Source organism: Mixophyes fleayi, chromosome 2 (assembly GCF_038048845.1).
Source record: "Mixophyes fleayi isolate aMixFle1 chromosome 2, aMixFle1.hap1, whole genome shotgun sequence".
NCBI classification, from domain to species: Eukaryota; Metazoa; Chordata; class Amphibia; order Anura; family Limnodynastidae; genus Mixophyes; species Mixophyes fleayi.
Genome location: NC_134403.1, coordinates 260662689 through 260670199, shown reverse-complemented (window position 1 = coordinate 260670199; position 7511 = coordinate 260662689).

The window sequence follows — 7511 nt, the reverse complement described above, 5'->3', positions numbered from 1 at the left end:
AGCTCCTCCCTCACTTTCTCCAGCTGCTTCTGCAACAGCCTGATCAGGGGAATGACCTGACTCAAGCTGGCAGTGTCGGAACTGACTTCTCGTGTGGCAAGTTGAAACGGCTGGAGAACCTTGCACAACACGGAAATCAGTCTCCACTGCGCTTGACTCAGGCGCATCCCCACTCCTTTGCCTATGTCGTAGGTGGCTGTGTAGGCCTGAATGGCCTTTTGCTGCTCCTCCATCCTCTGCAGCATATAGAGGGTGGAGTTCCAGCGCGTCACAACCTCTTGTTTGAGGAGATGGCAGGGCAGGTTCATGGCTTTTTGATGTGCCTCTAGTCTGCGGTAGGCACTGGCTGAATGCCGAAAGTGTCCAGCAATTTTGCGCGCCACCGCAAGCATCTCCTGCACACCCCTGTCACTCTTGAGGTAATGCTGCACCACCAAATTAATGGTGTGGGCAAAACATGGGACGTGCTGGAAATTGCCCATATTTAATGCCCGCACAATGTTACTGGCATTGTCTGACACCACAAATCCCCATGAGAGTCTAAGTGGGGTAAGCCACTGGGAGATAACTTCCCTCAGTTTCTCTAATATGTTGTCAGCGTTGTGCCTCTTATTAAAGCCTGTAATACACAATGTTGCCTGCCTTTGCACGAGCAGCCATTTTGTAGATGCTGCTACTGATGCAGCTGTTGCTGTTGCTGCGGAAGGCGATGCATCTACCCAGTGGGCTGTCACAGTCATATAGTCCTTTGTGTGCCCAGAACCACTTGTCCACATGTCCGTGGTTAAGTGGACAGTGGGTACAACCGCATTTTTCAGAGCACTGAGGACACTTGATCGTACTTCTCTGTACATTTTTAGTATCGCCTGCCTAGTGAAGTGGAATCTCAACGGGATTTGGTACCGGGGACACAATACCTCCATCAACCCTCTAAATCCCACTCCACTGATGGCGGACACCGGGCGCACGTCTAACACCAACATTGCAGTTACAGCCGCAGTTATCCGCTTTGCAATAGGGTGACTACTATCGTATTTTGTGGTCATGGCAAACGACTGTTGGACGGTCAATTGTTTTGTGAAAGACTTAGCGGTCTTACGACTTCCCCTCTGGGAAGATGACCGACTAACAGCAGCAACAGCAGCAGTGGCAGTAGTAGGCATACCGCTGCAGGATTCCTCGGATGAATCCCGTATTGGAGAGGACTCCGTCTGGCTGCTGACTTGGGCTGCAGGACTGAATCTGATGGAGATCGTGGAGGAAGTTGACGAGGAGAGTGTTGCTGGTGTGTATCCAACTGGACCATGGGATTTAGGTGTCCCTGTACCGATGACGTTCCTAGCCCCAGTTCCTGAACTAACCACTGAACTATGAAGGTTATTCAGGTGACGTATAAGGGAGGATGTCCCTAGGTGGGCAAGATCCTTACCCCTGCTTATTTGAGCTTTACATAAGCTACATATGGCCATACATTGGTTGTCCGGATTTGGATAAAAATAACTCCAGACCGAAGAGGTGCATTTTTTGGTCTTCTGACCAGGCATGACGATGGGCTTTTTCATCCCATGGACATCAGCTGTTTCCCCCCCCCTGGTGCCTCATTTACAATAACCACATCACCATCCTCATCATCAAGTTCCTCCACAGCGCCAGCTACATCATCAATAGCCTCCTCCCGAGCCACCTCTTCCCGTACAGTGATGGGAAGGTCAGGCTTGACAACCACCAACACCCTTGGACTCGCCTTGGGGATTTGTGATAATTTCTCTTTAGAAGGCAGAGTTGTTTGCTGTTTTGTTGCTGACAGCATAACTCTCTTCAATTTTTTGTAGGGGGGGGAGGAGGAGGAGGGCTAAGATCCTTGGGTGAAGATGGACCACTAGTCATGAACACGGGCCAGGGCCTAAGCCGTTCCTTGCCACTACGTGTCGTAAATGGCATATTGCCAACTTTACGTTTCTCTTTAGATGATTTTAAGTTTCTCTTTTTGCTTTTTTTTCAGAACTTGGGCTTTTTGGATTTTACATGCCCTGTACTAGGAGATTGGGCATCGGGCTTGGAAGACGACGTTGATGGCATTTCATCGTCCATGTCATGACTAGTGGCAGCAGATTCAGCATTAGGAGGAAGTGGGTCAGGATCTTTCCCTACTTTATCCTCCAAAGTTTTGGTCTCCATTATATGTAGCACAAGATACTGCAGAATGTGTGAACCTGGTAATAATGCAGACAGTACCAATGGACTTATACTGCAGGATTGGTTTTGCAAATTTTGTTGTAATTAATTTTTTTTTAAATTATTTTTTTGTATTTTTTTTTATAATTTTTTTAAAATTTTTTAAACACTTGGGAATAATGGGGAAATAACTATGCCATTAGAAGCACAGGACACAGGACCACTGGACCACTGGACTGAACAGGACACAGCACAGGACCCAGCAGCACCACTGAACTCCAAATTGACAGAGCACAGCACACAGCACCACTGGACTTTTACTGTTGAATGTGTAAACTTGGTAATATTGCAGTACCAATGGGCTTATACTGCAGGATTGGTTTTGCAAATTTTGTTTTAATTAATTTTTTTTTAAATTATTTTTTGGTATTTTTTTTTATAACTTTTTTTCATTTTTTGAAAAACTTAGGAATAATGGGGAAATAACTATGCCCTTAGAAGCCCAGAGCACAGGACACAGGACCACTGGACTGAACAGGACACATCACAGGACCCAGCAGCACCACTGAACTCAAAATTGACAGAGCACAGCACACAGCACCACTGGACTGATACTGCAGAACACAGCACAGCACAGCACAGCACAGAACTAAACAGCACAGCACATAACTAAACAGCACAGCACGAGATCTACCAGGACAGAGGACCACCTAACACACCCTCCCTCTACCCTGATCAATGCCCGAATGAAGATGGCGGCGACTAGCAGGGAATTTATAGGATCCGAGTATCGCGAGATCCGACAGCGGGATTATGATTTAGAGCCTCGGTTTCAAGTTTTCATTTGGCGCCAATACCCGGATCTGTCTCGGATCCCACTCGGATCGGAAAGGTTCGGGTGGGCTCGGATTCACAAAATCCAAGTGCGCTCATCTCTAATAAATACATACATTTTTTAAAATTTTTTAATTTTAATAGTACACTATATACACATTAGTACATACATACATATATACCCACTTTTACTAACACATAACACCATACATACATATACATACATGCATACATACATACCTATAATTTGTATACCTCTACAATTTTGTTGTATTTTTTTGCTGGACTCACACAACCACATACATACCCATCAAATCTGTATATGTTGTTTTTATTGTATTTTTCTGAACTGTGCAAAATAATTTTTTAGCATTAGGACAGGTTTTTGAATTTCAGATAGGCCAAGTATTTCTTATAACCTAGTGCAAAATAATTGTACCATTGAAGTATAGGATAGGTTTTTATATTTCAGTTAGGCCAAGGTAATATATTTCTTAACATAGTGTTAAGTAATTTTACCATTGTAGTATAGGATAGGATTTGATATTGCAGATTTTTCAAGGTAATATTATTATTAACCTAGTTCTATATAATTGTACGATTATAGTATAGGCTAGGATTTTGTACCATTGTAGTTTAGTATCTGTTTATGCTGCAAATTAGGTAATATAATATATTTCTTAACCTACTGCAAAATAATTTTAGCATGTTAGTATAGGATAGGATTTTATATTAAAATAGCACATTAATTAATAAATTAATCAGTGTATTTAGGTAGTTATTTTATTTTTAAGCTAATTTTATTTTTGTAGCATTAGTAAAATTTTAAAGAGCAGCCATGTCTAGGAAGGGTAGGGATTCTCTCTTTCAACAGGACACCCAAGAGGCATCAATTGTTAGTACTGGAAAGGAATGGTCAGAGAACCGTGAACAGCGCTGAGAAGAGCGAAGAAGACAGCAATTTGTAAGCAGCATTCAACCATCTACAAGCAGACAGCAAGCACATCAGGAAGATGACAGTGAGGAAGATGACAATAACAGGACAGCAGCATCAAGTTCCAAGCAGTTCACGGAGGAGGAGAATGATGTCCTTGTCGCTCAGGTACTGCAGCACTATGAAACACTCAAGGGTGCAAATGCTCAAAAAACCTCCCACAAACTGAAATCCAAGATTTAGAGCCGGATAGCATCAGAAGTGTTATCTGTCGGGATTCGCCCCAGAACTGTTGAAGTGTGTCAGAAGCGCTTTCGGGACTGTAAACGCACCACCAAAGCAAAGATGACAACAGTATCAAGACATGCCAGGGGCACTGGTGGTGGCAAACCACTGCAGATCAAATTGAAACCGTGGGAGGAGAAAATGCATCAGATTCTCAGGGCTGATCTTGTGGAAGGGACAGTGGACACTCTGGAACCCTCCACTTTCCTGCAACAAGGTATATTTAATTTAACAAGTCTTTAAAAAAAATTTGTTATTATTTAGTTATATGTTAAAAAAATATGTTTTTTTATTCAAAAACAGAAGAAGAAGAACCAGCTCGCCCTAGAAGAGATCTCATTTAGGCTTGTATTCTCTTGGAGCTGATAACATGAAATACTTCATAACAACTATGTCCATTATTTGTCAGAAAATAACACATTTATATTTATAATGATATGGTGAAAGTCTAGAAGGTATTGTTTATAAAAAGTTGGGGAGATATATATATATATATATATATATATATATAAATATATATATATATATATATAAAAATATATATATATACACATATATTTATGTATGTATATATATATATATATATCTATATATATATATATATTCATATATATATTAGATATACACAGAGAAAAAATATATATAGGAATAATTTTATTTTTGGGTTTTAGAGTCCATTCCTCCAGAACGTGTTGTAAAACCGCTCACCGCGTATCAGTTGCCTGATGCCATGGAAGAAGTAGCATCTGTTGTCTCAGAAACGGGTGATTATAATATGAATTTTTGAAATGATCTAATAAATACACGTCACTGTAAATTATTTAATTTTAAACAGTATTTAATTGTTTATTAATTTATTTTTTATTAATGTTTCTCTTTACAGAAGAAATTGACCATGATACTGAGTCATTGTCAATTTTCGCCAGCTCCAAGTTGAGTCCACGAAGGTGCTGCAGCAAGATTTGAGTTGCTACAAGAAACCTTCACCAACCTTCAAGTTCCAGCCACCGCAGGTGAAGGTCCATCTCAAGCAAAGGTACCCTCCACAGGCACCAGTCTTCCAACACAAACGGTGCTTGGTCTACCAGAAGAAAGCACTCGGTTTGATTCCATCACAAACTTTGCTAGACCGATGGAAAGAAGACAGGAAACATCTCGGCGAAATATGGAAGGCAGAGTCCAGAGAATTGGTAATTCGGTAGACCGTTTGACGTCTGTTGTGGAAGAGGTACAAAGCGGCCATAATGCCACAAATTCCTTATTTGAGTGATTGGTCTCAGTCCAAGAGGATATTACAGCATCTCTGCGTTTGAATAACACTATTCAAGCATGGATGGCACTGTCAATGGAGCAGAAAACAGCACTCCATTATCAAATGAATCAATCCATGGCACAGATGAATGTTCAACAACAGCAACAAACAGTGCATTTGCAAGTCATGTCAATGCATCTTCAATCAATTTTGGAAGAGCTGAGGGACCGGTGAGGCCAGAGGAATGTTTCACTCTCTTTCACCGATTGGAACCTTTCTGGACTGGTTCCCCCAACACCACAGCAGAGGACGTCAGTGGAACTGAACACCCCCGTGGTGGAATTAAGAATACCTGAGGGAGCAAGAAGAAGATTGCTGTAAGAAGAGGCAGAAGAACAAACCATCAACCCGGTGTCAATAGAGAAAGAAGGCTGTTTGTGAAGAAAGTAATACTAAAGAAACTGAATCTTGCAAGTTTTTGTTTCAGGTTAAACGAATACATATATTTGTCCTTTCTTAAGTATTATTAGGTATTATTATTTTGTCCTTTCTTAAGTAAAATTATATTATTTATAAATTTAAACATAAACCTAACCCTAACCCTAAATCAGTTTGGGTGTAATCTCTATCATTAATCCATATTACTATAGCTGTTTGGTTAAATCTAAAAAAAAAGGTTGATGCTTTTTTAACGGTAATCTGCTGTAACAAAAGCAACCTTTCAGTACTTGCACAATAACTGTAGTAAATAATTAAATGATTTACATATCCATAAACATAAGAGAAAGGTAGCCTGTTCAACAATGTACTGTAATGTGTTCTGGAATTAAATGGTTAAAACATGTACAGGTGAAAAGAGTATTCACGGTAGACAATGTCAATAACAACTTATAGATAAAAATGTTCCAGTTTTATTATGTCAATCACACTATCACATTTATTTAGAAATCTATTGATTAATAGTTTCACAAAATAAATTTTACCATAAGGATAACAGTTGGAGAAAGTAAGTGATATTTCCATTTCTAACAATAAATGCAGCCTCTTTCAACCATTCTTATGGTGTGAATGTAATTCTGCAAAGAGGAGCATGGCTACACACTTATGTTACACAAAAAAATGCCTGCAACTTGTACGTCCAAAACTTTATCTTTATTTTTTAAACAATTCACTATTTAGATTAAAATGATTAACTTATACAAAGCACTCTGGGGTCTGGTTACAAAATAAATGTTTACTGCAGTACAAGGGACATTAATATTTTAGAGGCTTTTTTGTTACATTTAAAAATAAAAACATACCCTATCCAGAGCAGTCTATTCCAGGACTGTACTTGTCTTTTCACACCAAACATCATGTGTGTTCTTAACCTATAATAACTACCATACCCACTGGCTGGTGTACTGCTTTTTATGTTGACAAATATGTTTTGAAACACTAATTTGTCTGTTGTAAAAATGAAAAACATTACACTGTAATGTAAGATTTTTCAAACCAAATCAAGTTTTTCTTATTTCTACAAAGGTACAAAATAATAAATAATGATCACACTACTATGCTATGTTATTACCATAACTCAGACACCAATTTATATTACTTCTTCACAATTCACAGCCTTTGATAACTCCCTCTATTGTCATCAATAATATGATTGCAGTTCTACTAACTCTGCAAAAAAAATGTTTACAATGTGAGGGGGACTTCTTTTATATTTTCTGCTAAAATCTGTTAAGAGTTGTAGTTACTGTGCATAGTATTATATTTTTGCGTTACCTTTAAATATTAAAATTATCAATGAACAACTCAAAACTGACTTTTGCAGAACATATAAGATTGTATATAAATTGAAGCTGCATTAAGTTGATTTATGTTTTCATATTGAATCTATTAAGGGTTGCAGTAACTCAGGAATGTTTTCTTTTTTTTACAAAAATTGTATTTAACACACTTTTCAAAAGATAGGAGAGTTTAGAACATTAGCCTTTTTTTGTAGCTAACTCTTCTTTTGGGCTGAAATGATCTCATGAAAGA